At 42.4% G+C, this 27,563-nt stretch overlaps 1 protein-coding gene across 3 annotated transcripts in view; it reads right to left on the bottom strand.

Moving 5' to 3' along the window:
• WDFY2 (WD repeat and FYVE domain containing 2) overlaps positions 1 to 27,563 on the bottom strand; it is a 183,287-nt gene that overhangs the window by 117,825 nt on the left and 37,899 nt on the right. Inside the window, exon 1 of one of the 3 annotated variants that reach the window (XM_027116394.1) lies at positions 10,752 to 10,949. The exons of the other annotated variants lie outside the window; for them this stretch is intronic. The gene's annotated coding sequence lies outside the window, so the exon portion shown is untranslated. Of the gene's footprint in view, positions 1 to 10,751; positions 10,950 to 27,563 lie in introns of those variants that run through there. 3 annotated transcript variants of the gene reach the window in all.

Here is a 27,563-nt window from a genome sequence, read left to right as displayed (position 1 = left end):
GTGACAGCAGAGAAAGCTTCCCAGAGAGGATGGTGTCTGAAATGCAGGATGAGGAGGCATTTGCCAGAGGAAAGGAGGAGAGGGTGGTGCAGCAGAAGGAGGTGAGAGCAAGCAGGGGAGGGAGCAAGGCAGGAGTGATGAGAAACCAGCCTAGACAAAGGAGCAGTCAGGAGGCCGCTGAGGGCCCTGTCTGCCCCACTGAAGAGTGGATTTTACTTTGAGGATGCCGGGGAGCCGCTGGAGGATAAGCAGCTGGTCACAAACTCCTAATACTTTTGTTTGTTTGGGGGAGGCCTGGAAGAAGCCTGGTTACCCTGAAGTAACCACTTTGGAGGATGTGGGCAGTAAAGCAGGCAAAAAAGGATGAGGCCCTAGAGGAGAGAAGAGGCCACATTTCAGAGCATCTGGACTTGGGGTGACCGGAGGTGGGGTGCTGCGTGAACGATGGTGCCATTTGTCAGTGAGTGATTCTTGTGGCAAAGCAACGTTGACTTCATCTTGAACTTGCTGAGCCTGGAGACTGAGCGAGTGAAGTAACGGCCTGCCTGCTCGCGGGAGGCCTCGGTGCGGTGCGAGACCTGAGCCAAAAATGAAGATCTGGGAGTCACCAGCACACGAGCAGAAGGTAACTCATCGGTGCCAAAGAAAAGACGGCCACAGACAAAGCCCTGAATAACACTAAAAGTTAAGGGGTACAGAACATAAAAGATCTGTGAAGACCTCAGTGTGGGCTGCCAGGGAAGTAGGAGAAAAAGCCTTTACTTCTCAGACCCAGCATGTGTACTAATTTTTAGTCCAGAAAATAAGGTCATTATAAACATACATAAGACTGAACCAAATTCACAGTGAGAACGTGCCCACAATAAAAAACCATCTATATAGGTCACTTTTCTGAGGGAAGAGGGAAGATTGGGGGTGCTGACAAACAGGAGACCACAGGTTGCTAAGCTACTGAGTAAAATAAGACGGGGCGTCTACCCATGTCGAAATCCAGGCTTTTTAAAATGTGCCCTAGAATGATGCAACCTTCATTAGTTACCATAGCGATGAGCTTCATTTCCCAGGGGACAATTGTTATTTTTGCTACCACTGAAGTAACTGGGGGGAGACGGGGGGGGGGGGGGGGTGAATCCTACTGTGTTTTGAAGACCCTGAATTTTCAGGGAATGTTTTTCTAATAGATCGCACATTACAACCTCAATACTAACAGAAGGCAGTCCCTAGCAATCTGCAAACTAAGAGAAGAACTTTGAGCAATGGGATGTCAGTCAATGTCTTTTTGTAGTTTTTACAGTGACTTGTTTCAAAGGGAAAAAAATGCCTCTAATGCAGAGAACGTTGTGGAAATTCTTGGAAAACAGAACTGAAAGATTTTTTTCTATGATTATTTGTAGTAAGAACAAACTATGAGATTCTCATTATATGCATTCAGATCACATGTTGTAAATAAACTAAACCCAATCTTCTACAGAACACTGTGCATCTCTGTACTGAGGGTTTTTCCAGGGACGGACAGAGGCTGCTGTGTGGAGTAAACGAAGGCGGCCGGGGGGTTTCAGAGACAGGGGCTCAAGCTGGGCGCTCTCCAGCTTCCAGACCTTACTGCCTGCGAGAGGCTCAGTTCCAAGTATTAACCGCCTCACTACGTCAGACCTGAACAACTTTGTTGAACCGCAGATACCTGGATTCCCATGGCTGTAGCAACCTAGCAATCAGTGGCTGGAGAAGAGGTTTGGCTGTTTTATATTTCAACACCTTGAGCTTTGGACGCTATTCCTGCTTTAAAAACGAAAACAGTCATTCTGGTCATTTACAGCCCTGTGCTTCATCAAGGTGTCCTTATTACAGCCATCCCCCCAGGGAATTTTAACCGGTTGGGTCATTTCTCTCCAACCAAAGGTTGTGAAAGAAAAATGACAATCAAGTGGCAATATCTTCACTGCTTTTTAAAATCTATGAAGTGAAGTCTCCAAATGAGGTTAAACGGACACAGATGCCAGGTGAGAGATTATAAACACACACAAAATATATGGAATTGTGATCTTTATCAATCAGTAGTAGGGGGAATTCCCTGGCGGTCCAGTGGTTAGGACTCTGTGTTTTCACTGCTGAGGGTGCAGGTTCAATCCCTGGTCAGGGAACTAAGATCCCGCGAGCAGCATGGCGCGGCCAAAAAAAAAAAAAAATCAGCACCCCACAAGCCCTTAATTCTGAGTACTTTTATTACTGATAATCACTATTCTGTGTCTGCAAATAGTCTCCTTGCAGTCTAGACTTGTTTTGCATATTTTGTTGTCTTGGTAATTTAACTCCTAGTGGCTAACATTTAAGCACAGCCTTCCTGCCCTGGCACAGCTGTGGGTTTTAGCATCTGCAGACTCCTTCCCTCTAACAACTCTTACCTGGCTGTCTGCTGTCCCACATTAGCATAACTCCCCAACAAGCCTTCAGGACTCCTGGGCAAAATCAAGCTTTGGGATCACACTGTTTCTTGTTAGGACTGTCACATTAGCCATCAAGGCTAGTGTGCAAGTCCATCTCCCCCACTGGACAATGAATTCCCTGAAGACTTCAAAATTTTTAGCTTTGATTTTCTTAATACCTACAGTACTTTTATTTTGAATACATACAGTACTTAGTATAAGAGAGATGCTTGAAAAAGGTCATAAAAATACACTAAAGGGGGCTTCCCTGGTGGCGCAGTGGTTGAGAGTCCGCCTGCCGATGCAGGGGACACGGGTTCGTGCCCGGGTCCGGGAAGATCCCACATGCCGCGGAGCGGCTGGGCCCCTGAGCCATGGCCGCTGAGCCTGCGCGTCCAGAGCCTGTGCTCCGCAACGGGAGAGGCCACAGCGGTGAGAGGCCCGCGTACCGCAAAAAAAAAAAAAAAAAAAAACACTAAAGACAAAAGAGAACGAGAAGTAAAAGAGAAGAGAAAAAACTGAACACATTCCCAATGGTGAAGAACAGCCCATAGGGAAGCACCAGAGCTCAGAGGGTGGACAGCTCCTGGATATTAGCATCAGCAACACCAACTGCTCCCCAGCCAGAGTCCCTCACAGGCCAGAGAAACGTGAGGACGAGCCTTGAGCTGTCAGTCTGAGCAAGTCAATAGCACAAGAGTGTTCATCAGTATCACCCATTAGGAGGACCATGGATGGAATCACTAGAGGAACAATATATTACAGATTTAAATACTGTTCTTGGCTCTGTAGGCAGCGGGAGGGCAGGGTCTATGTCATCCCACTCACCACTCTATTCCTACAGCCGGGTACAATGGCAGGCATGTGACAAATGCTCAACAGGGACTTAATGATATAGTAAACGGAAAGAGCAGTGACTCAGAGAATGCCCCTGGCTGCCACTGTTCTGAATGCTTAGATAGATTAACTACTCTCTTCCAAGGTAGCCACAGGTAGCAAAAGGCCCACGAATTTTATACCTTAAAAACACAGCAGAGCTGGGGGAGGAGAGAATGAGGAGTTACTGTTTAACACGCATGGAATTTCCATTTAGGAAAGGGGTAGTGGTGATGGTTGTACAGCATTGTGAATATACTTAATGTCATTGAATCGTACACTTAAAAATGGTTATAATACATGGGGGGGGATAAACTGGGAGATTGGGATTGAGATATACACACTACTATATATAAAATAGATAACTAATAAGAACCTACTATATAGCACAGGGAACTCTACTCAGTACTCTGTAATGACCTATGTGGGAAAAGAATCTAAAAAAGAGTGGATATATGTATATGTATAGCTGATTCACTTTGCTGGACACCTGAAACTAACACAACACTGTAAATCAACTCTACTCCAATAAAAGTTGTTTTTTTTAAATATTTATTTATTTACTTATTTTGGCTGCACCGGGTCTTAGCCTGGCTCGCGGGCTTCTTTGTTGCGGCATGTGAACTCTTAGTTGCGGCATGCGTGTGGGATCTAGTTCTCCGACTAGGGATCGAACCCCGGGCCCCCGGTATTGGGAGAGTGGAGTCTTACCCACTGGACCAGTAGGGAAGTCCCCACTAAAAGTTATTTTAAAAAATGGTCATAATGCTAAATTTTATGTCTATTTTACCACAATTAAAAAAAAAATTTTTTTAATCTTTAAAACAAAGAAACACAGCAGAAAGACTATCTCTCTAAAACTGTAGTCTTCACAGAGTTGCCGGAGTCACAGCAATTAGAAGACAGCTGCGGACAGACTGGCCTTAGAACAGGTCTACAGAGGGCGTCCTGGCTGAGAATGTGTAAAAGGAATTCACTTGCCCACTCCAGCAGGGTAGGGCAGCAGGGTATCCATCCAGCACTCAAATCCAATTCAAAATTAGGGTTTGGAGGAATTAGACTTGATATACTATGAAAAGAGGAACAAAGGAGAGTTTCTGAACCAGATATAAGTGGGTAAGGTTACATAATGAAAGGGGGTGTTTTTCAAAGACTGCTTTGGCAGTACTGAGCAACCTGCATTAGACAGGAGAAAAATTAAAGGCTACAAAACCAGTGAGAGCCTGCTATAGGGATCAACATGTTAGAATACACTGGTGGCAGGAGAATAAGGAGGAAGAACCAAACCCTTGATATGTTTTTAACAGGGCATCAAGGGAAGGAGAAAGAGCCATAGGTGACTACAACATTTCCAGCCTGGAGGGCCATATGGATGACGATGGCAGATTGCGACGGATGCACAAGCCCATAGTTTAAAAACAAGCAGAGGCCTCACAAAGTCAAATCACTTTTCCGAGAGACAGAAACTAGAAAATCTCATTGATTTCCAGCAATGTGAGATCTTCTGGGATTAGGACAATCAGAACGCTAGGTAAAATTCAGTAGAATTTGATTTTCTTTTTATTGTTATTTTAAAACACTGCCAACTTCTTTGAAAGTGAAGGATCTGCAGATCCCCGAAACTCTAATAAGGGAGTTTTTAATAGCTTTTAACCTTAAAAATTTCTTTTGGATCCTGGAGATCTTAAGTATCCATTTTACTCCTATATCCCACATTGGGCACAGGATATAGGAGAAAAGGCCTAGGGCCCGACTAACCCGGAGAATCGAATAAGAGACCCTATTTAAGCTGGGATTCCAAAGGCTACACCCTTAGTGTAAGAGTTTATAAGAAATAAACCCCCATATGCAAAAACAGGACAGCAAGGAAACTTGTCTGGATGAAAGGAAAAATAAAAACTAAAAATCAAGCTATTCTCCATAAGCTGACCCTCATGAAAGATTCAGTACAAATATAACCTACTTGTGTCATCTGAGCAGCCTCAAGTGGAGAATTTAATTTTAAGTGGTCCTAGATTTATAATGTCCTTGGGCAACCAGTAGAAGCAAAAGTAAACACAGTCCTACAGAGGAGCTCAACTTCAAGGAGACCTTAAAAAATTTCTCCAGGTGAATTTCTAAGGAAAATGAATGGATCACAATTTTTTTTAATGACAAAATTCACAAGGAAACTAGGTATCACTTAGTGAGAACCAGCAAAAACAAAAGAACAAAAAGGGACTAACAAAGACTTCAGGTACTAAAATCATCAGAAACAGAATATAAAATAACTACATTTAATGTGTTTCAGGAATAAAAGAGAAGGTTTAAAAATGAAACAAAAGTAAGCAGATTGGAAAAAGAACCAAATAGAACTTCTGAAAACGAAACACATATTACTGAAATTAAAATTTCAATAGACAAACCAAACAGATCAGACACAAAGAGAGAATTTATAAATTAGAAGATAAATAAAAAACAATCTACAATACGGTCCTCACAAAGATATGGAAAACAATAAAAGTTTAAAAACATGAAGGACAGAGCAAAAAAGATTAGAATGAAAAGGTATAAGATATGCATAATTGTAAGAACTAATAGAGACTACTCAGTGCTCTGTGGTGACCTAAATGGGACGGAAATTCAAAAAAGAGGGGATATATGTATACGTATAGCTGATTCACTTTGCTGTACAGTAGAAACTAACACATTGTAAAGCAACTATACTCCAATAAAAATAAATAACTAAGAAGTAATAGAGAGAGTGGGGAAAGAGGCAATAGTTGAGAGATAACGGCTCAGACTCTTAAAGAAATTTTGAAAGATGCTGATTCTAAGATGAAGACAAGCAATGACAGGAAATTAGCCCAGATCAGATCAAAAGTTACTTCCTTTCCTAGACGAACTGATCAGACCACAATAGTGACTGTAACTCAGCTATTCTCCTATTTTTCTGATATCCTAGAACTTTAGACACGCACTCACAAAAAAAATGACAAAAAAAATTTTTTTCTAAGAATGTATGTGGACCTTGGTAGGGAAATAGGAATCCAGTCATGCAACATTATATCATAACCATTTTTCTTTGCTGCCCACATTCTCATAAGTAACATACCACATACATTTTTCAATACCACCTCTTATAATTCAACGGTGACTGGAAATGCTCCATGAATAAGATGGACACAGGCCAAACACGGCTTTGGGAAATAACTTTCACTAATGAAATTAAATAGACTAAGGCAGAAAATATAAAGTCCATCCATTTTGTCTGCCTTCCTCTAATTCTCATTATCCTTTACAAAACACTCTAAGATGAAAAAAGCAAAAATATAATAATTCCCAGTGGTTATGTGAAGGTTTTAGGAACCTAGAGGAATTTGATGGCAGTTACAGAGAAAGATGGTGGGAAAAGTCACATCAAAACTCTATTGTAGGGGCTTCCCTGGTGGCGCAGTGGTTGAGAGTCCGCCTGCAGATACAGGGGACACGGGTTCGTGCCCCGGTCTGGGAGGATTCCACATGCCGCGGAGCGGCTGGGCGCGGGAGCCATGGCCGCTGAGCCTGTGCGTCCGGAGCCGGTGCTCTGCAATGGGAGAGGCCACAACAGTGAGAGGCCCGCGTACCGCAAAAAAAAAAAAAAAGAATCCGCCAATGCAGGGGACGTGGGTTCGATCCCTGGTCCAGGAAGATCCCACGTGCCATGGAGCAACTAAGTCTGTGCGTCACAGCTACTGAGCCTGTGCTCTAGAGCCCGCGAGCCACAATTACTGAAGCCCGTGCACCTAGAGCCCATGCTCTGCAACAAGAGAAGCCACCGCTTGCCGCAACTAGAGAAAGCCTGCGCGCAGCAACGAAGACCCAACACAGCCAAAAATAAATAAATAAATCTCTATTGTCTTAAATACAGTGTGTGAACCTTGTCTGGATACTGCTCTGAATAAACCAACCATAAAAAATATACATTCAAATTAGGGAAATTTGAACATGTTAAATGATGCTAAGAAATTATTGTTAGTTTAGCTCTGATGATAATGGCATTGTGGAACGTAGAACAACTTATCATTTACAGTATTAACAGGTGAAATGAAATGATACAGTAATCCAAAATTCGTTTAAAGTGAATCCCAGCATCCCTACCCAACAAAGGGTGGAGTGGGGAGATATATAAAACAAGATTGGCGAAAGACTGATGATTGAATATTGATCGTATATTGCTATGTTCATGTTTTGTATATGTTTGAAACTGTCCATAATAAATTGTTTTTACCAATCTTGAGGCCTTGACTCATTACAACAACTGTATATAACTGTGTGTAACAGAAAGGCATAGCCTCCTTTGGAAGTACAGAGAGATTATGAATAGAGAAACAGTAGTGCATATTGATTCAAGTAATACTAAACACTTTTGTCATCCACTTGGCAATCTGCATTGGTTTAGTATCATTTGTAGTTATTACTAAATCACATACAAATGTGATTTGTATGTGATTTCTATTTCTAGAGAATAGGCAACAACTTCCAGATCTCTAAAATGAATGAACAACCTTGAAAAGTTATGCTTTAAAAGGTGTAAACGGTTGAGGCAAAATATTTAACATATTCGCCCAAAGGAAAGCGGCACAAGTAACAGAATAATCCTGCTGGAAATTTTTTTTAGAGTTCTCATGTTAAATATTCTCAATATATAAATTACAGTAGCATATGTCAATGATAAAGGAGACAATAATAGCATATGGGCTGTTTTGAAGTTAGCAGAGTGGATAAAATGTCTATTTTCTGCAGTGCTTAAGTGTATTTCATTAGATGATTAAATTCTCCTCGCTACTAGTGGCATAAATGAACTCAGATTCCATATTAAATAATCTACATTATTTCAAACATCCATCTGCTCTCCTTTATGACAAAGACAAGTACTCAGTTTCTAGATGGAATCACAAAAGCCCTTACAATCCAGCCTATTTTATAAAGTAACTAAGGCTAACCATATTTCTCACTAATTTTAAATGCATCTGACATGCTTTGTAGTAGTACAAAGGAGGTGTAAAACAGGAAAATCAAAAAGACACTGATACTACATTTTTACTCTGTCAGGTCAAATAAACATATAACAGTAGCTACCGTCCTCTACAATTCTGCTTGAGTAAAGTGATGATTTAGCATGAATGGTTAAAAAAATCTCATGTTATCTTGAGAAACCAGAGTATACAGATATCCTCTCTTCCTACAATCAACCTCCCTTCCTGTGGCTTTTTGAGGTGCACAATGTATACTCATGAATGTTAATAAATCCCATAAATCAAAATCACATTAACTTTCCTTCCATATTGAACCTTCCCCATAAGCTTCTATAGAATTTCCTTGATGTACATGGTGTAAAAAAGTGCAGATGAACCTACAACAACAAAATTTCTTCATAAGTTGGTTGAAGAAAAGTCTATTACCGGAAATAATTCACTGTATCTTGGCCTCCCTTGGAAAACCTGTTTGATTTAAGCCATGCCAACAGAAAAGCATACGTGTAAACTCATTAAATGAAAAGAGCAAGCCGAAAAAACAGAACCTTCTGTTTACCAGTCAACCCTCATTTATGCTTTTGTGGGAGAAGTAAGGTAAAAGTAATAGCTGAAACAAAATTATTTTCTAAAATTCTTTTTAAGCATTCATTACTTGCAAAAAGATTCTGAAATTCATAAGAATCTTGAGCTAAGGCTGACATAACACACAGCCCCTCCACCAAAAGCCATTCTGTAAAGCAAACATGCTATGTAAATTATTGTTCTACATAATATGCAGCAGTAGTGAGTTAATCCCTGCAAAAATAAAAGTCCAAAAAGCTTAGAAGAACCCAATGTTTTTACTAGCCAGCATTCTCCCAAGGAGTTATATATGTAATAAAATGAATGAAATCAGCATTTTCTGACACACAGCGTAGCTTTTCTTGAATGGGTACTTAAGTGTGAAGATGGATTAAGTCTCTGATCTCATTTTAATGAGTTTCTCTTTGTCTTTGAGGGACTACACTGCACAGATGCTCAATCACTCTACTCTAGTCATTTAAATCAATCCACTTAAGAGTTTTGAGAACTGGGCAGACTTGCACTTATTTGGTTATACTAAATTCGCCAAAATTTAAAGTCAGAGAATAATTTAAATTATGTAAAGTTACTTCTTCCATCCAGTAGGTTGCTAATTCCTGCCAATTCTCCTTAATGTACAATAACTAAAGTCTCCTCTCTCTGCTGTCTACATTGTTCTTCCATCTAATACATTCCTAAACCCTGTCAATCCTGCCTCCTAAAATATAACTAACACCCGTTGTCTATTGTCTATAATATTGCCTTGGTCACACTCTCACTGATACCTGCAAGAGCCTCCAAGCTGGTCTCCCGCCTCCTATTTCACCCTTCTCTGATCCCTTCACCCAGTCACTCAAGTCATCTTTCTAAAATGCAAATCCAATTATGTCACAGCCTTCAAAGATGCGGAGTTCAAGTCCAACTCTATGGTCTACCAGGTCCTCCAGGATCTGACGCCTGTCTGCTTCTCTGGCCCTACCATCCCATCTGTCCAATACCCTACCAAACTATTCTTAGTTCTCTAACTCAGTAATAGTCAGTAACTTTTGGTTGGATATCATAGGTCAGGTGAACAAAAACAAAAACTAAACCTGAAAGGGTGGTGAGTTAAACATCAGTTTACCAGGTTTGTATTTTGCCAACAAAAACAAAATCTACATTTTGCTAACATGTTCATTTTACAAAAAGAACATGATCTTAGAATTCTAAAATTTGAATAAATTTAATTTTAGATGCAAAAGGCTCATTATATTGTCCTTTATAAAAAATTTCACTGCACATTGGTGAGAACTCTCATATGAACTTATTCAATGAAACCACTGCCCTCACTTATCAGATCTTTATGCCCCTGAAGGCGCTGACCCTCTGCTGAAGTACCCGTTTCTCCCCCATCCCCCCTCTTCACCTGCATAACCAGTACTCATCTTTAAATCTCACCTTATAAGGCAGTCCTTTTCAAATTTTAATGTGCATAAAAATAACCTGGGGGTTTTGTAAAATGCAGATTCTGGTCACAAAGATTTTGTCCTATGTTTCTTCTAGAAGAGTTATGGCTTTAGGTTTTACATTTAAGTCTATAATCCATTTTGTGTTCATTTTTGTATGTGTATGAGGCATGGATCAAAGTTCATTTTTTTAATACGTGGATATCCAATTGTTCCAGCACCATTTGTTGAAAAAAAGAGTCCTTTCTCCACCGAACTGCCTTTGCTCCTTTGTCAAAAATCAATTGACCACGTATGTGTGGGTCTCTTTCCGGACTCTCTACCTGTTCCACTGATCTATTTGTCTTGGCCAGGTTTTCTCATATGATCTTGAAGGCTCATGATCCAAAAACAAAACTATTCTGTGCAAAGAAAGGACCTGGAATATTCCAGACCTCCTTGATGTTTACCTGTGTTTTCTTTCTCCTGTTATATTGCATCCATCAAAGTCTTAGGTAAGTATACTTTGTGACGTCTTGTGAGTCCCTTCAATTAACTGACCCTGGGTAATTGCTGCAATGATTTTTCTTTCTGTGATTAAAAAGACAGAACACAAGTCCACCGGACTGGCTGTTTTCCATCCTGCCTAAATGGGCCAAGGTCAGTTACCCTTCTGCCCTCTCTGCTGGGAACGTCACTCCCCAAGTTTTACTGCTTATGTCCCACAGGTCTGTTTTGATAATAACCAGTTTGTTTTGACAATAACCAGTTAATGATGGCCAGATTATCTTAGATAACAAAGGAGAATCATAAAATAAGGAATTTTTCAGTCTAAAGCACATTTATAAATCAGAGTGTGTGACTGTAAATGTGCGTGCATGAATGTGAGCTATAGAAGGCAGCCGAAGCTAACTGACCCATGGACCTAAAAATGAGCAAAACCCAGAAAAAGCCAAACTCTTTCAAGAAATATCACCAACTACCCAACAGACAATTGTCAGGCTTTCTGATACCAAGGAAAACAAAGGTGGACATCCAACACGTTGTAAAAAAGAAGAAACTTCGGGTGGGCATCCTCTCCATTGAGTCAAGCCAGATGAAAGTGTAAATGGGAGCTTCCAGAGTCTGAGAAGAGAGTTACGCTGTGGCGCTGCCCAGATATGGGGACACCAGGAAAGAAATGGAGAGCAGTGGTGTGGTTACAGTAAAGCTTCTGTCTCTCCCTCTATCCGCTGAGACAGTTGGCTAACAGTAGTAGAAGGAATAATAACTGCTCAGAACTAAATGGGTTCCCCCCAGATTTATATGTTGAAAGCCTAAGCCCCATGTGACGGTGTTAGGAGATGGGAGGTAATTAGGTCACGCAGGTGGGGCTCTCGGGAAGGGGGTCAGTAGCATCCTTCTAGGAAGAAACAGCAGACACATGATCTCTCCCCAACTGACTAAGACACCACCATCCTGAGCATCTGTTCTGTAAGACACAATGTGACTTACTTCCTTCACTTTATCCTCACAAATGTTCTGAGGGGGTCCTGTTTTTGTTCCCATTTCGGAAGTGAGGAACTGTGGTCCCCAGGCCACGGAGGGGAAAAGCCAGGAGTTACCCCAGGCAGTCTGACTCCAAAGCCTAGGTCTTACTTACCCACCACACTATTCCTGAAGTTGCCTGACCACTCAGAAAGAGGAATAAAACAGACCACGAGGACAGCAGGAGAAATGAAGGAAGCCTGGTGAAGTTTTCACTACTTAGACAACAACAGAAGACAGGAACCCAAGAAAATGGCTGGCAGGCATTTAGAGCACCTTGCACAGGGCATTACTCAGGTCTGGATCTGATCACATCTAATACGCTTAGAGGTACGCCAGACAAAAAACATGCTGCTCTGCGAAATTCTCTCAGCTACACAGAGCTGCTGTTCTTACAGTCTGGCATAGAAAGTGATGATCACTTCATGATTTACCTCTCCACTGTTCTTAGGCCATTTAACAGGATTAGGGCTTCCTGTTGGGGTAACTATATGTACTTCCCCACCTTCTCCAACTCTGCTTTGTCAGTGTGGATGAAACCCACTTAATCCAAACATAAGACATCTGATTGCTTTGATCAATACACAAACGTTTCAGCAAAAAAGTCCTCCTTGCTCTACCAAAGTTATTTCTTGCTACTGAACATATGAGAAAATGAGCCTTTTCCACTCTTAAGGTGCTAAAAGGGATTGTAAATTTACCAAAGTTTAACTGACCCTCAGCTGGGTCCATATTTTAAATATCTTTGTTTATTAAGAGGCTGAAGTATTACTTTTCCTTCATTTTGAAAAGCATGTGTTGAGGGCTTATCACAAACCAGGACTAGTACTAGAAACACAAAAAGGGTAAAAATGGGGTCCCAGCCCTCACATGCCCACAGAGTTGGGTTTTCATCCACTCTTCCTCAAAAAACACACCTCCAGGACTTCACAAGACTACACTATTAGTTCTTGGTGTTGTTATTTATATAATTAAAGCCATGTCTCTGCTTGGAAATAAGGGGGAAAAAAGATCATGAAACAGAAGAATCTTTCCAGTTTTTCAATCTCTAGTTTGAGAAGGTGGCCTTAAAAATTTAAAAGTCTGGGGGCTTCCCTGGTGGTGCAGTGGTTGAGAGTCCGCCTGCCGATGCAGGGGACACGGGTTCGTGCCCCGGTCCGGGAAGATCCCACATGCCGCAGAGCGGCTGGGCCCGTGAGCCATGGCCGCTGAGCCTGTGCGTCCGGAGCCTGTGCTCCACAACGGGAGAGGCCACAACAGTGAGAGGCCCACGTACCGCAAAAAAAAAAAATTAGTAAGTCTGTGTTACATATGGCAAGAGATTTTAAGATGTAATAATAATAACTAACATTTAATGAGTGCTTACATTGAGCCAAGTTTCAGTTGAAGTTACTTTGTGAGAATTATTTGATTTAATAATATGGGTCTTTATATGGGTCCTACAGATTGATGGCACTATCACTACATCCATTTTCAAGATGATGAAACTGAGGTACAGAGAGGTTTAAGAAATTTACTTAACTTTTTTGGAATTAAAGGAGCCAAAATTCAAACCCAGGCAGCCTGTCTCCAAACCCCATGCTCTTAACAACTATTCCTGCCACTGAAGGAAGACTCAAATATCATGACACCGTACCAGATTTAACAGACCGACCAATGCAATGGAACAAAAAGCCCAGAAACAGATTCAAGTATGCTACTAATCCCAGCATATTAGAAAGATATTATAAATAATGGGGGAAAGATGAATTATACAATCAAAGGTGCTGCCCTAATTATTTATTTAGTTCCCCAAAAGTGGACCCTTACCTCACACCATTTATTAAATTTCAGTGGCTTAAAGAATTACAGCCAGAGTACCTGGATGCATGTGACTCCCTTTCCCCAACATTTCTTGGTAGGAACACCCAACTAACTCAACTGGGAACATTCTTCACCACCAACTGGCCACTTAACAAGAGCCCCACCCACAAAGCTGAACCCTTGAGGAGAGTCAGCAGGAGGTGGGTTAGGAAAGAGCACAGTGAGTGGAGAAGCCTGATCAACAGCCAGGCCCCGGAACATCAGTCAGAACCAGAGACCCTACAAAGTGCCTTTGGCTGTTAACAAACTTCAGTATTATTATACACATGAGTAAACTGGTGCTCAGAGGGTTAAACAAGATGCCCCAAGTTAAACAGCCACTAAGTAGCCAAGCCAGGATTGGGACACAATGGCTGTAAAACTCAAGCTTAAACTCTTCAGCACTCCATACACACAGAGGGGCCAAGGCCACCAGGTCCCCTCTTCAGAGCCTGCAGACGGCTCTGGAGGCAGCAAGACCGGTGCTGGACAAAGAGCCGTGCTGGAGCTTCTGCCTGGGTGCCAGGCCAGGCCGCTATGCAGGGGGAAGGGAAACTACTCCAGTAGGCTCAGAGCTGCCAAAGCAGCACAAAAGGAAGACTGTTCTGCAACAAAGGGAAACTCTGCCCTGCAGCTGTCTCCACTGCCCACAGCCCCGCCCCTACCCCACACAAGCTATCAGAACTCTAAGCTGCTGATGAGAAGCTACCATCACCTAACTTTTCCCCTATTTTCGCCTGTAATGAAAAGAACTGAACAATGACCTACACAGTCTCTGACAAAGCAGATTTCAGCTACCAATATTGAACAAACTAGACCTCACTTGTCAGAGGGGCAGAGAAGCTAGCAAACCAGAGAGACTCAGATGTTTAAGACCAGTGGGATAATCTGAACAGTTAGGGCAACTGCAAGAAACAAGACAACTTTACAAATTTGAAATTTTACATTCTCAGGGAGATTCAAAAGGACTGAATCTCTGATACAAATGTAACGATAATGAAAGGCAGATGAAAACAACAGGAAATAGTATTTGAAGGTAAAAGTGAAACTGGTGGCCTGAAGAACAGAGGCAGTGGAATGCAGACTGGCTACTGCAGAGAACCAGACTGGTGCCTGTGAAGATCCGCTTAGTGAAAGCTCCCAGAACTCACAGGAAAATGATGAAACTGGAAATTAGCAGGGAAAAGACAGCACCTGAACAACCGATCAAATATGTGTATTATGGAATTTCAGAAAGAGAAAATGAAACAGGAGAAATAACAAGTAAAGGAGAAATAATAATTAATAAGGGGGGAAAAGCAACTTAAAATGAGTTTTTCAGACAAATTATTCACTCAGAACTTGGCAGAATTAATCATAAAAGATCCATGCATTCCCCAAATTTCTGAATGTCAGGGATAAAAAAATAATCCAATAAAATCTGAATCTCCGGCAAGGCTTTTCTTTTTTTTGCGGTACGCGGGCCTCTCACTGTTACGGCCTCTCCCGTTGCGGAGCACAGGCTCCGGACGCGCAGGCTCAGCGGCCATGGCTCACGGGCCCAGCCGCTCCACGGCATGTGGGATCCTCCCGGACCGGGGCACGAACCCGTGTCCCCTGCATCGGCAGGCAGACTCTCAACCACTGCGCCGTCAGGGAAACCCCCCGGCAAGATTTTTTAAAAATAAAAAAGGACTATGAATGAGATGGACATCAGGTTTGTCAGGTGCCATACTAACTGCGAAAAGACAAAGGAGTACGATTTCCAGAAGTCGGAAGAAAAATGACTGTGGGCTAAGAATTCTAAACTTAACTAAATTATCAATATTGTATCGATACTTATCATTATTATAAATCAGAAGAAATCTATTAATAGACATAAAAAGACTCAAAAGTATACTTTCCACATACTTTTCAGGGAAAAAAAAAATCTTAGGGAGTATAGACATCTTTAGTGTAGGCATACAGAAGTATAAAAGAAATAGCAGGGAGTTCCCTGGCGGTTCAGTGGTTAAGACTCAGCGCTTCCACTGCAGGGGGCACAGGTTCATTTCCCTGGTAGAGGAACTAAGATCCCACATACCACGTGGCACAGCCAAAAAAAAGGAAAAAAAAGAAAGAAGAAATACCAGTGAGCAAATACCAGTGAGCAATGAAGCTAATGAAACTACAGTGGTCTAAATTATGTACACTAACGGTGTTGACATTGTGATAGAGATATTCAGCAAGGAGGATGCTTGAAGAAGCAAAACATAAAAGAAAAATCATACGGACAAACGTTTCTAAGTATTTCAACAAAATTCATGGGTGAGAGGAAGGAAGGAAGGAAAGAATGTGCTGAAGCATATGGTTTAGGGGAATCCACAGGCACCATTCCAGTGATAAGTACAAATTTTAAAGGTACCCACAATTAGAACAAAAATTGGACACATTAACTCCCAGTTACAAAGAGAACTGTTTTCATTCTTCTTTTTTTTAATGGAAGTATAGTTGATTTACCATGTTTCAGGTGCACAGCAAACTGATTCAGTTACACCAATATATTCTTTTTCAAATTCATTTCCATTATAGGTTATTACAAGATATTGAATATAGTTTCCTACTGTGCTATACTGTGGATCCTTGCTGTTTATTTTATGTATAGTACTGTGTATCTGTTAATTCCAAATTCTTAATTTATCTCTCTCCATTTTTTCTTCTTTAAAAGAACAGAAAACTTGATAAATAAAGCAAGACAAAACTCGGAAAAAGGTCAACAATAAGGAAGCATAATAATTTGAAAACGTAACCCAAGATGCCAAGGGTAAGATCAAACATTCAGTGAACGCTAACGGGTTACCTACGGCTATAAAAGAGAGAGTCACAAACTGGGTGAAAGAGCAAAATATCACTCACCTTCCTGGGTTATTAAACGAGGCCACATGTGCAGAAAATGCCAGGCATATAATAGTTGTGCAAAAAGAGTACATATAAAGAACACTAAGGCACTGTGGTGAGCCAAACACTTTAAAAAAGAAGAAGAAAAGAGGAAACTTTGCCAATTTAAAACATCAAAAAATTAAAATAAAAAAATATTTTTTAAAGTCTCATGATGAGCTGGCAGAAAAATAAAAGGAAACCCTCAGAGGTCAAAAACTAATAAAGTATATCATCTTTGACCCAGAAATTCCATTTGTAGAAGTGTATTCTACATCCACATGTTATAAAAGAAATTATACATGGAAAGGATGAGTAAATTCAAGATAGTTTCCTCCATTTAGGATGATTTGAGCTGCAAATAACAGAACACCCAACCAAAGTGATTTAAACAAAAAGGATCTGATTTAAACAAAAAGACTGGAAGGCAGGCATTTCCTGGTTGATTCAGTAGCTCTAATATATCTTTAATGGCCAAGGCTCCATATTTCCACCCCATCACCTTTGGTGTGCTGTGGACAACCTGGTAGGCGAATACAAGGTTTATAAGATTGTATATATTACATGATCTTAACTATACCCAAATCAGAAGAATATAAGAGTTAAAAGAAATCTGTTAATAGTGGTTGCTCCAAGATGGTGGGATCATGGGTGGTTCCTTACCTCCTGCTTTACAGACTTTTGTACTTTCCATATTTTTTTAAGAATGTAATATGTGTATAAACTGAAACAAGAAAAAAATATATACATAGTAAAAAAGGAAAAGAGAAGAGCTACTGAAGAAAGGGGCTCAACTCTTTGGCCATATGACATAGGTATTTTCTCCTTGTTTTCCAGTTAGAATTCTTTCAAATTGATGTGTTGTGTGTAAGAATGTTCTAATTCTCCACCACACTGCAGTAGTTTTGTATAAAAAGCTTGTGATGCTGTTAATGATTATCCTCTATGTAGAGTGTAACACTTGTACAGAATGTAACAGCTCCCTTTCACATGGTTTTATTTCATGAATACTGACTACATTCTCTACAGATAAATACAGGGAAATAAAAATAGATAAATAGAGCATTTCGCAGTGAGGACTTTGAAACTTCCAACATTCAAGAGCCTTTCTCAAAATCACGTTAAATTGGGAAATTTAAATACAATTTACCCCAATAGCATTCTCTTTTCATGTACCATGTTTCATAAGGACAATATTAAGACAAATTCATGGTTATATTGCACCATTTCCAAGGGGCTCCAATTCTCTTAGATATTTAATTAAGACCAGTAGTAACCACCTGTGCTCCTAAATCTCCTGTAGACAAAACGAATGTCTAGACCAAAGCAGGCTAGGAGAAGCCTACACGATCCATTTGGTGCGCGTTAGTGACTTCCCAGTGTAGAGTATCAATCGGCTAACTTCACAGGCATCTTCCAAGTCTGCTTCTGCATAGCTTAAAATTAAAAATTTGGATCTCAGAATTTCAATTTCAAAACTGAAGGACACCTGAGAAATATTCTAGTCAAACTCCGCGTTTGACACACAAGGAAGCTGTCAAGACATAGTTGAAAACCGTCAAAATGGATCACAGTTATGAACAGAAACGTTCTACTGAGCACATGAGGATGTCTTCTGAAGAGGGGCTAAACCCTGCAAGAATTTATCATGCTGCTTAATCTTTGGTTCTGAGCCTACTTTTAAAATGCTGCTCAATCAGTTCCTAAGGTCCTTTTTACATAGGAAAAGCCTCAAGTAAGAAAATTCCATTCGGTTAAATCATGACATGCAGAGTAAAGCAGCTACGTGCCCTTCCTCTTCTCCATCCACAAAGAATGGAAATTAATCTTTGCCTCTTTGATACTGTTGTCTTCAGTAATGTGACACGAGGCACTGAAGAGAAGAATGTGGAAACACCAAATTGTAAACCAAAAGTTCACCAAAATAAAATTTTTTGTCAGGTTGGTTTCACTTTGTTTTAGGCCCTGCCACACTGATCACATAAATTATGAAATGTGATATACTTCATATACAAAATTCAACAAACTAGCGACATCTATGATTTCATCGTCCATCAAAATTAATGGTTTGAGCCATTGGTGGAGAAAGAGGAAGGAGCTATTTAATGAGCCTTGCACGGAAGATGCTTCTTTCCTGTAACTTTGTGCATGTTGCCTGGTCCGATCTTTACAACACCCCTAGTAAGTAGATGTGAAAAAACCCCTGTTGTACAGAGAAGGAAGCTGAGGCTTGGGGAGGTAACCTTGTTTGCGGCTCACAGATAACAGAAAGCTGGAATTTGAACCTGACCAGTCTCACTCTAAACCCTGTCTTCCCTCCACTGAGCAAGTACCTGTGAAGAATGAGAAAAGATCTGGGCCTTACCGTTGAAGAATTTATGTTCTAAAGACAAACTCGGGCCTCATTCCCTCACTTAATTAAGAGTTCAAGATTTTCAAGCGAAATTCTAGAATATTCTTTCCCCTTCAGTGTCTCTCTCCCCTCAGATCTTCCCTGGGAGGCCGCTGGTGTGGCAGCAGCCCTGGCATGGCAGCCAGGGGGCTCTGGGCCACCCAACTAGGAAATGTTAAGACAGTCCAACGGAAGGAACTCACTGGAGGGCTAAGTATTAAACGCTACATCAGGTGAAAACTCCCTCCATTGATATCAGTTTCCTTTTCGAAGTTCTGGCTGCACCTCAACCCTGCCCTGTCAGCATTCCGCCCTCAGCCAGGGCTGGCCCTACTCTGAGCTGCCTATCTTGGCTGAATGCCACATGATTTTAGTTGGCCTCAGTACTATTTTTGCTTAGTTCTCAAGTCCAGAGATACTTATTCTATAAACAACTGCCATGTTTGTACTGAAATTCGGAAACCCTCCAAATTGAGGAGTATCCTTATTGACTCTTATTGAAGAATAGGTACCAAACATTAGTGGTGGCTGCCGTGAAACAATTTTGCTTTGTATATTATAAATATCTTTTTGGGTTTTTAAAAAAGGCTTACTACTTTTAAGATAAACAGATACTTTTTCTTTTATTATATAACTGAAGCTAAAAGATGGCTATGTTCGTTCCAGCTTTAAAATGATTAAACTCAGGAGTTTTGTACCCCAAACATTTACACAAACAAGTTCTACACACATGCACTCTCAGAAGAGGAAATCATCCACTAATACTAGGAATGTGTGTGGTTAAACTGCTATTCATTCAGAATATGCTTGACCAGAAACCGCTAAGTAAAGTTTGGATTATGAAAGTATATACAGTATTCATTGCACTACATATGCCATTCTACATAAGGGACTTGAGCATCTGCAGATTCTGGTATCTGCGGTGGTTTCCTGGAACCAATCCCACTCAGATACCGAGGGATGACTGTATATTCAGAACCCAACCACCTTTCATTACCTCTGCCACCTTCATCCTGGTCGGTCATTATCACCTCTACTACTCTAATAGGGCCCCCAGCTTCTGGGCTCACTCACTCCCACCCTGCACCTAGGCAACTCTTATACAACAGTCAGTGGATACTACTAAAACAAGTCAAATCTCATCCCTCCACCGCTCAAAACTCTTCAGTGGCTCCCATTTTACCAGAGTGAAACTCAACATCTTCACAGTGGTCTACAATGCAACCTTTTACCCTGTGACAGTCCCCGACCTTGCCTTCTAGCACTCTCCTCCCAGCCACACTGACCTCCCTGATCAATACCAGGGATGCTCCTGCCCCAGGACCTTTGCACCAATGGTTCCCTCTGCCAGGAAGACTTGCACCCAGAAGGCCCCATGGCTAACCCCCTCACCTTACCAATCTTAATTCAAATACTGCCTCCTCAGTGAGTACCATCCTGGCCATTCCTTTTTAAAAAGTGGAAACATCACCTCCTTCCCTGCCCCCCACACCTGCATTCCCAGTCCTTTTATTCTGCTATGTGTTTTTTTCCCACAGTGCTTATCACTTTCTAACACACTCTTTATTGGGTTGGCCAAAAGGTTCGTTTGGGTTTTTCTGTAACATCTTACAGGAAAACCCGAAAGAACTCTTTGGCCAGCCCAATACTTACCTCTTATGATCATTGTTTATTTCTCCCCATAAGAACATAAGCTCCACGGTAGCAGGGATCTTTGTTTTGTTTACTAACATTATCCCCTGCCTAGAACAGTGCCTGACACAATTAGGAACTCAACTAATATTTGTTGAACACAGGCTGAATTAAAGTAAAACAGGCAGAGTGAAAGTGGCCTAATGTGATCACATGAACGTCCAGCACACAAGATCAAGCCACTCCCAGTGATGAATGGAACCGGAAAAGCAAATCAAGAGTCACAAAAGTGCAACAGTGATGGCTCAGACCACAGTTCTTGGGAACAACTATAAGTAATCAGGCAAGGCCTGAGACATACAGGGTTAGAGGATCTCGGATGAAATCTGAACTCTTGCTTTTAGCAAACTCATTCTATCAGAACCCAGCAGTAATCTGTCCACATCTACCCCAAGAAAAGCAGGTGCCTGGAGCAGCCTCTGATTAAATGAATCAATTCCACTTATATTGGTTTCTCCCAACCTGATCTTTCCTTGGATCCTTCATCTTTTATTACATTATCTCAAAACAGGGTTCAATCACTTCAAAGACCGCTCCTGGAAGGAGTATGAGGTGACAGTGGGAGCACAGTCACTTAATTATGTCTCTTTATTCTGCCCCTTTATTTTAAAAGCAAGGGGTGGGAGGGGAAGAAATTACTTCTATGAATTAAAAAAGGATACACCCCTTAAAAGAGAGCTGCATATAAAACTGCCTGTTGTGGAAAGACAGAAATGACCATAAGATTGGGAGGACAGGAACCACGAAATATCCAGAATTTCTAGAGAGAATGAGAAAAAGCTAGAAAATAAGGCAGCTTCCTAATGTCCACAGGATGTGCATTCTGATCTGTGGCGTGCTGCAGAAATGAGTGGTTCACTGATGAGACTACAATGAGGTCGAAAGATTAAACTACAAACAGCTGTTGAGAGGCTACTGTGTAAAACAAAAAAAATATCAACATCTACAACCAAGGACAGTCACAGGTGACTACTGAAAAATGGGTGAAGAGATTAAAAAAAATATGCTGAACTCTTAGGCAGAATTCTAGGAGCTTGAATTAACTCACTGAATCCTCATAAAGACCCCTATGGATTAGGTGCTATAACCATTCCCATTTCACAGATGAGGAAAGTAAGGCAGGTGTGCTTTCATTTCCCTGTCATTCTCCCTGCCCCTCCTCCAGGCCCCCTTACATCCTTCTAGCATAGCTCTGACTTCCACTGTCCATTCACCTGGTTTGCCCAGGATGGCCCTTTCATATGTCTGTGGTCCTGACCTAAGTAGTAACAACGTTGTTTTTTTTTTTCAATTGTAGGAAAAAACACACAACATAAAATTTACCATCTTAACCATTTTTAAGTGTACCTTTGCTTTTAAAGTGTTGCAGTTTAGGAATTCCCTGGGAGTCCAGCGGTTAGGCCTCTGTGCTTTCACTGCCTACGGCGTGGGTTCAATCCCTGGTTGGGGAACTAGGATCCCGCAAGCCTTGCTTGTGGCCAAAAGGAAAAAAAAGTGTTGCAGTTTGGATTAAATAATCACCCTTCTCTACTTTAACTTCTCTACTGTAACTGGGAGAACAGAATGGTGTATCCTGTGTTTTTATGCTCCCAACCCAGCACAGTACCAGGCATATTGTTCGTAATGTTTAATAAATGAACAAATGAATGAATGTTATCCTAAAATCCCTACTGGTTAATTTTCATTTTACTGTCCTCCCCCAGGTTCAGAATTGGAAACTTGGAAACTGTTCCACAGCTGTCCCTGAGACCAACAAGAGAAAGAGCCAGTGGGCTATAGGACACTGTAAATGTGTGCTGTTGGCCAAGTAAAGAACAGTCATTTACCCACCAGAGGGCCGCCACGGAGACAGTGGCTGCAAGACAATGGGCGTGGGCTTATACGTATTTGGACAGATTCACAAGACTGAAATAAGGAGCAATAATTAAAACAAAGAAGCTACCTAAAGAAGCAGGGACTCAGAGCACAGAGAGGAATGTTGAGCGCTCCACTTCAACATTCTTTTAAAATTCAAATATCATCTTTAGGGATGCAAATACTGCAAAAGCTCTCACTATCAGCATATGGCCTCCTGCAGTGAGGAGAAAGCCCAACACAAATGTGTTCTGGGTTAACCCCTTCTCCTCATGAAACCGGAAATTATCATGACCTCCAATTTCAGTGTAATTTTATAAACCTAAAGTGCACTGTTTTATATGAAGCTGAACAACCCGTCGTTCCCTTGCTCGTTCTCTCTTCAACCACCACACACTCCTAGCTCTGCACATCTAGTTAAACTGAGCAAAAAGATAAAATTAAGAAAAAAGGATTGAAGGAAGTATTTTTTTGTCGTTGACCTGAAAGCAGAACGTCCCACTGCATTACTAACTGGGGCAGTTTCAGCATCATCACATTAATATTGAAGTTTTTGGTTTTTTTCTTTAAACCCCTCCACCCAAGTTTTTGAGCCACTAGTACCAGGTGGCCGCTCCAGAGCTGATCTAATCTTCTCTGTATCTTTTCTGCTGGCAACTGCCATGTGTGCCCGAGGGAACCCAATAGGACGGATCTGGCCACCGTGTACTTTAAAACTCACTCAGAGAGCTGAGGCAGCTGCCCCTTTATTACTTGCAACTCTGTTTAAGATATGAAGCCCGCAGACTCTTCAATTCAAACTGGTCTTAAGTAAGGTCCCTTTAATTCTTATAGATTTAATGAAGAGAGCATCTTTGTGCTATTACAGTACTTGTACCGAACATGACCACCACCCGATCTATCAAAGGCACCTACCTGTCTGGTTCAGTGAGGCTTCTGTTAGAGCAGAAACGTGGTTGGGTGAGGGGAGAGGGGGGACACAGGATTTTGCAGCAGGAATCCCAAAGTTCATAAACATTGAAGCCAACAGGACATACTGAAGCCAACATCGAGTTTCATATGGAAAGGAAGTTCTGGGGGAACTCCCTGGTGGTCCAGTGGTTAGGACTCCTCGCTTTCACTGCCCAGGTTCGAACCCACAAGCCGCATGACGCGGCCCAAAAACAATAAAAGTTCTATCTAACAGGATGAGGAAAAGAGGGAGGCCTGGCCCAGAGGAAAGTGGGAAAGAGGGGAGCCGGAATCAGGAGAAGTGGGTAAGCTTGTCCCAACCTCTCCACGGGCAGGTGTGCCCACAGCGTGAGGGCAGGGGCTTCTCCATGCTTCCCATTTTGGACTCTGGGGAAGGACTGCCTCGCAGGCCACGCCACCAACCTCACGTCAGTCAAAGTAAGGTAAACTCTGCTACAGCAAAGTCACACAGAACGGGCTTCCCTGGTGGCGCAGTGGTTGAGAGTCCACCTGCCGATGCGGGGGACGCGGGTTCGTGCCCCGGTCCGGGAGGATCCCACATGCCGCGGAGCGGCTGGGCCCGTGAGCCATGGCCGCTGAGCCTGCGCGTCCGGAGCCTGTGCTCCGCAACAGTTGAAGCCACAGCAGTGAGAGGCCCGCGTACCGGAAAAAAAAAAAAGTCACACAGAACAATGGCTAGTGCTTATCTTTCACCTCACGGCCTGACTTTTGTTTCCAGAAGACCCAGAAAATCCTGCCTGGATGGATGTGGGATGAAAGTGAGCAGATACAGGTGGGGTGCAATGGGTTGAGGGCCACAGAGTGCCCGGTAAGGGGCGAGGTGATGCCACTACAAAGACTGCAGGGCACCAGACCACTCGGCCGTGAGCTGGATGAAGGATATGGCAGAGACCCAGAGGGGAAGCATACTTGCAAGAGCCAAAGCGAAGCGCAGCCCGCCAAGGGCACCACCAGGCATGACAAAGCATGACAAGGAAAACAGGAGCTCGACCATCGGAAGTGTTCAGCGGCAGACCCCACGCAGGAACGCCGCCCCTCGGCCATCCCCGGTCCAGGTGATGGACCAGGGCAGCTACTCCGTGGCAGAGCCAGAAAGGATCCAGAGGTCACCAGGTGGGTCACCCCCCCACCCCTACCGCACCCAGATGCCACCTTAGGGAGAAATGTGGAGGGAGAAGAAATATAATCAGAACACGCTACATATTTAAAAGTGGGCATTCATCTATAAGCTCCTTAAACTGTTGCATCAGACTAATTGTAACAGATTGACCCATGTTTAGGCCATTCCCCCATTTCCATACTGGGAAGGGGCTAGTAAAGAGTATCAGCCCAGATTACTAGAAACTAGGAATCATTCTCTCTGCCTTGTGTACCTTAAGTAACCACTGTTTCTTCTCACCCTTATTTTGACTGCCCACAATATGAAGCAGAGTAAGGAAAACAGTCCCCAATCCTATTTGAGGGAACTCAGTTCCTTATTTAATTTTGGAAGGGCCAGGGGGAGAACCTCTACTAAACACTTGCTAGAGTTCTTCCTTCTTTGCCTGTTTTTGGAGGTGGAAGAAGTGGGTCTTGTGAGGAAGGAGAGAAAAGACATAGTTGAGAGAGAGAATGGAAAGTCAACGAAAGAAAGTGAGGTACCATTTGCTTTTCCCTACTTTGAGCTTTTGCAGCTCACCATCCCAGCACAGTTTTTGAGAGACAAAAGGCATCACATATTTTGTTCACTTCTCTAGCCTAACCAAAGGTGGAGAAGCTCCATCAGTCTTATGACAGCTGCTTGATGACAGGAATGTGGCACTGCTCATTCCTCTTCACCAGGCCCTCTTCCAGGATCACAATGGCGACAGGCAGGGAGGAGGCCCTCCAAGCCTGTATTGTTTTGCTCTGGCAAGCCTCCCATCTTCTAGAACTGGGATGTTCTGTGTTCAGGGAAATTCCAGCAACATTCTGTCAGAACATGGGTTAATGAGTCACAGGCTGACGCTATACACTAACAGTGAGGGTTGGGCATATGTCATGAGTGACGGGAACAGACAGGTAGGTTCCTTTTATACAGCGCCGTCAGGCTGCATCATACTCTACCATAGGAAACCCTTCGCACATCCACTGATCCTATCAAGATCCATTAGTTATTTGTAAATCACGAAGTTCTCCAGATTAGGAACCAGGTGGTACCACTGACTGAGTCCACCGGTTCCTCCATTCACCCATCCACTTACACAGGCATTCACTGAACTAACTTTACTGATACATACTGTGGGACACCATTGGGATACACAGTAGAACAAGATACAGCCCCTGCCCTCAAGAAGCTCGGAAGCTAGTAGCAGAGACAGACTAGTAAAGCACCATACTGTTGAGTCTTAGTTTATTATCAATATCACTGGTACTGACTAGTCTTAGAAACAGGCCATCTGTTGGCCTAGAGCAAACTCCTAATGGGGTCAGTGTAATAATACAGTGCTGGCACACAGTCTAAGTGCTCAAAAGGAATGTTAATTATCTTTCATATCCTCTCTTTACTGCTACTCTGAAAGAAATGCTGTCAAAATGTAGCCCTAATCCCAGGGGGCCTGAGAATAAGACAAATTTCTTTTGAGTTCGTACAGGGCTTGTCACTGGTACTTAAGCGGCACCCCAAACTCTGACGTAGTTCTAAATCAGCTAAGGTGGGAATTCTCTCTTCACAGGAGTTTGAGTCCTACGGTCAGTGCAAGACTGCTGAATGATGGCAGGACAAATGATCATTAAATAGAAACACAGGCGCGGTTTCATCCTTTATAATCAAGCTTCTTTAAGTACTACAAAGAATGAAGAGCTTTTTCTATTTAACAACTAGAGAAGTAAGAAAAATAAAACCAAGAAATCAAACAAGTTAACATGGAAAAAAAATTTTTTTTTAATATTTATTTTATTTTTCACCATGTCGGGTCTTAGTTGCAGCATGCGGGATCCTCCGCTGTGGCGTGCGGGATCAGTAGTTGTGGCGCACAGGCTTAGTTGCCCCGCGGCATGTGGGATCTTAGTTCCCCGACGAGGGATCAAACCTGCGTCCCCTGCGTTGGAAGGCGGATTCTTAACCATTGGACCACCAGGAAAGTCCCAGCATGGAAAATTGAAGGCCTAGGAAGTTGGCCTACATCTCAAATATATTAGGCTATGGACACATTTTTTGAAATTTCTTGAGATTCAACCCACCATTTGATTAAAGTGGCAGGAGAGATTTTCTACCTTCTCCCATACCCTAGGAGAAAGATTTGTCTGTCTTGTTCCATCCTGAGGAATTTAAGGACCTGAAAAGTCTGCTTAGTTATGAGAAAACAGGATGGAACTTATGACCAAATAAAGATAAAAAGACAAGAGGAGGGCTTCCCTGGTGGCGCAGTGGTTAAGAATCCGCCTGCCAATGCAGGGGACACGGGTTCGATCCCTGGTCCGGGAAGATCCCACATGCCGCGGGGCAACTAAGCCCGTGCACCACAACTAATGAGCCTGAGCTCTAGAGATTGCAAGCCACAACTACTGAAATCCGCGCACCTAGAGCCCGTGCTCTGCAACAAGAGAAGCCACCGCAATGAGAAGCCCACACATTGCAACGAAGAGTAGCCCCGGCTCGCCGCAACTAGAGAAAGCCCATGTGCAGCAAAGAATACACAACGCAGCCAAAAATAAATAAACAAAATAAAAATTGTAAAAAAAAACAACAACGACGAATGAGATTTTAAACCATAAAAAAAAAAAAAAAGACAGAGGATTATAGGGAAAGGAAGAAAGATTAGAAGGAGAAGAGGAACTCCATCAAGCCCAGAAGAGAACAACTTCCTACTAAACGATGGACATCACAATAGTTAAGAACTCTGCCCTTGGACTTCAAGCATGTAGGGGGTTGTCGAAAAAGACGTCCTTTCTGTTCATGGAATGTGCCTTCCCACTCAGCCAACAAGCATAGCTAAAGAGTTACTGCTAAAAAATGCATTCCTGGGGCTTCCCTGGTGGCGCAGTGGTTGAGAGTCCGCCTGCCGATGCAGGGGACGCGGGTTCGTGCCCCGGTCCGGGAAGATCCCACATGCCGCGGAGCGGCTGGGCCCGTGAGCCATGGCCGCTG

This window comes from Aethalodelphis obliquidens, unplaced genomic scaffold, assembly GCF_003676395.1.
Source record: "Aethalodelphis obliquidens isolate GAN/ISIS:26980383/991018 unplaced genomic scaffold, ASM367639v1 scaffold16, whole genome shotgun sequence".
Classification (NCBI taxonomy): Eukaryota; Metazoa; Chordata; class Mammalia; order Artiodactyla; family Delphinidae; genus Aethalodelphis; species Aethalodelphis obliquidens.
This window is presented reverse-complemented; position numbering and strand designations above follow the sequence as displayed.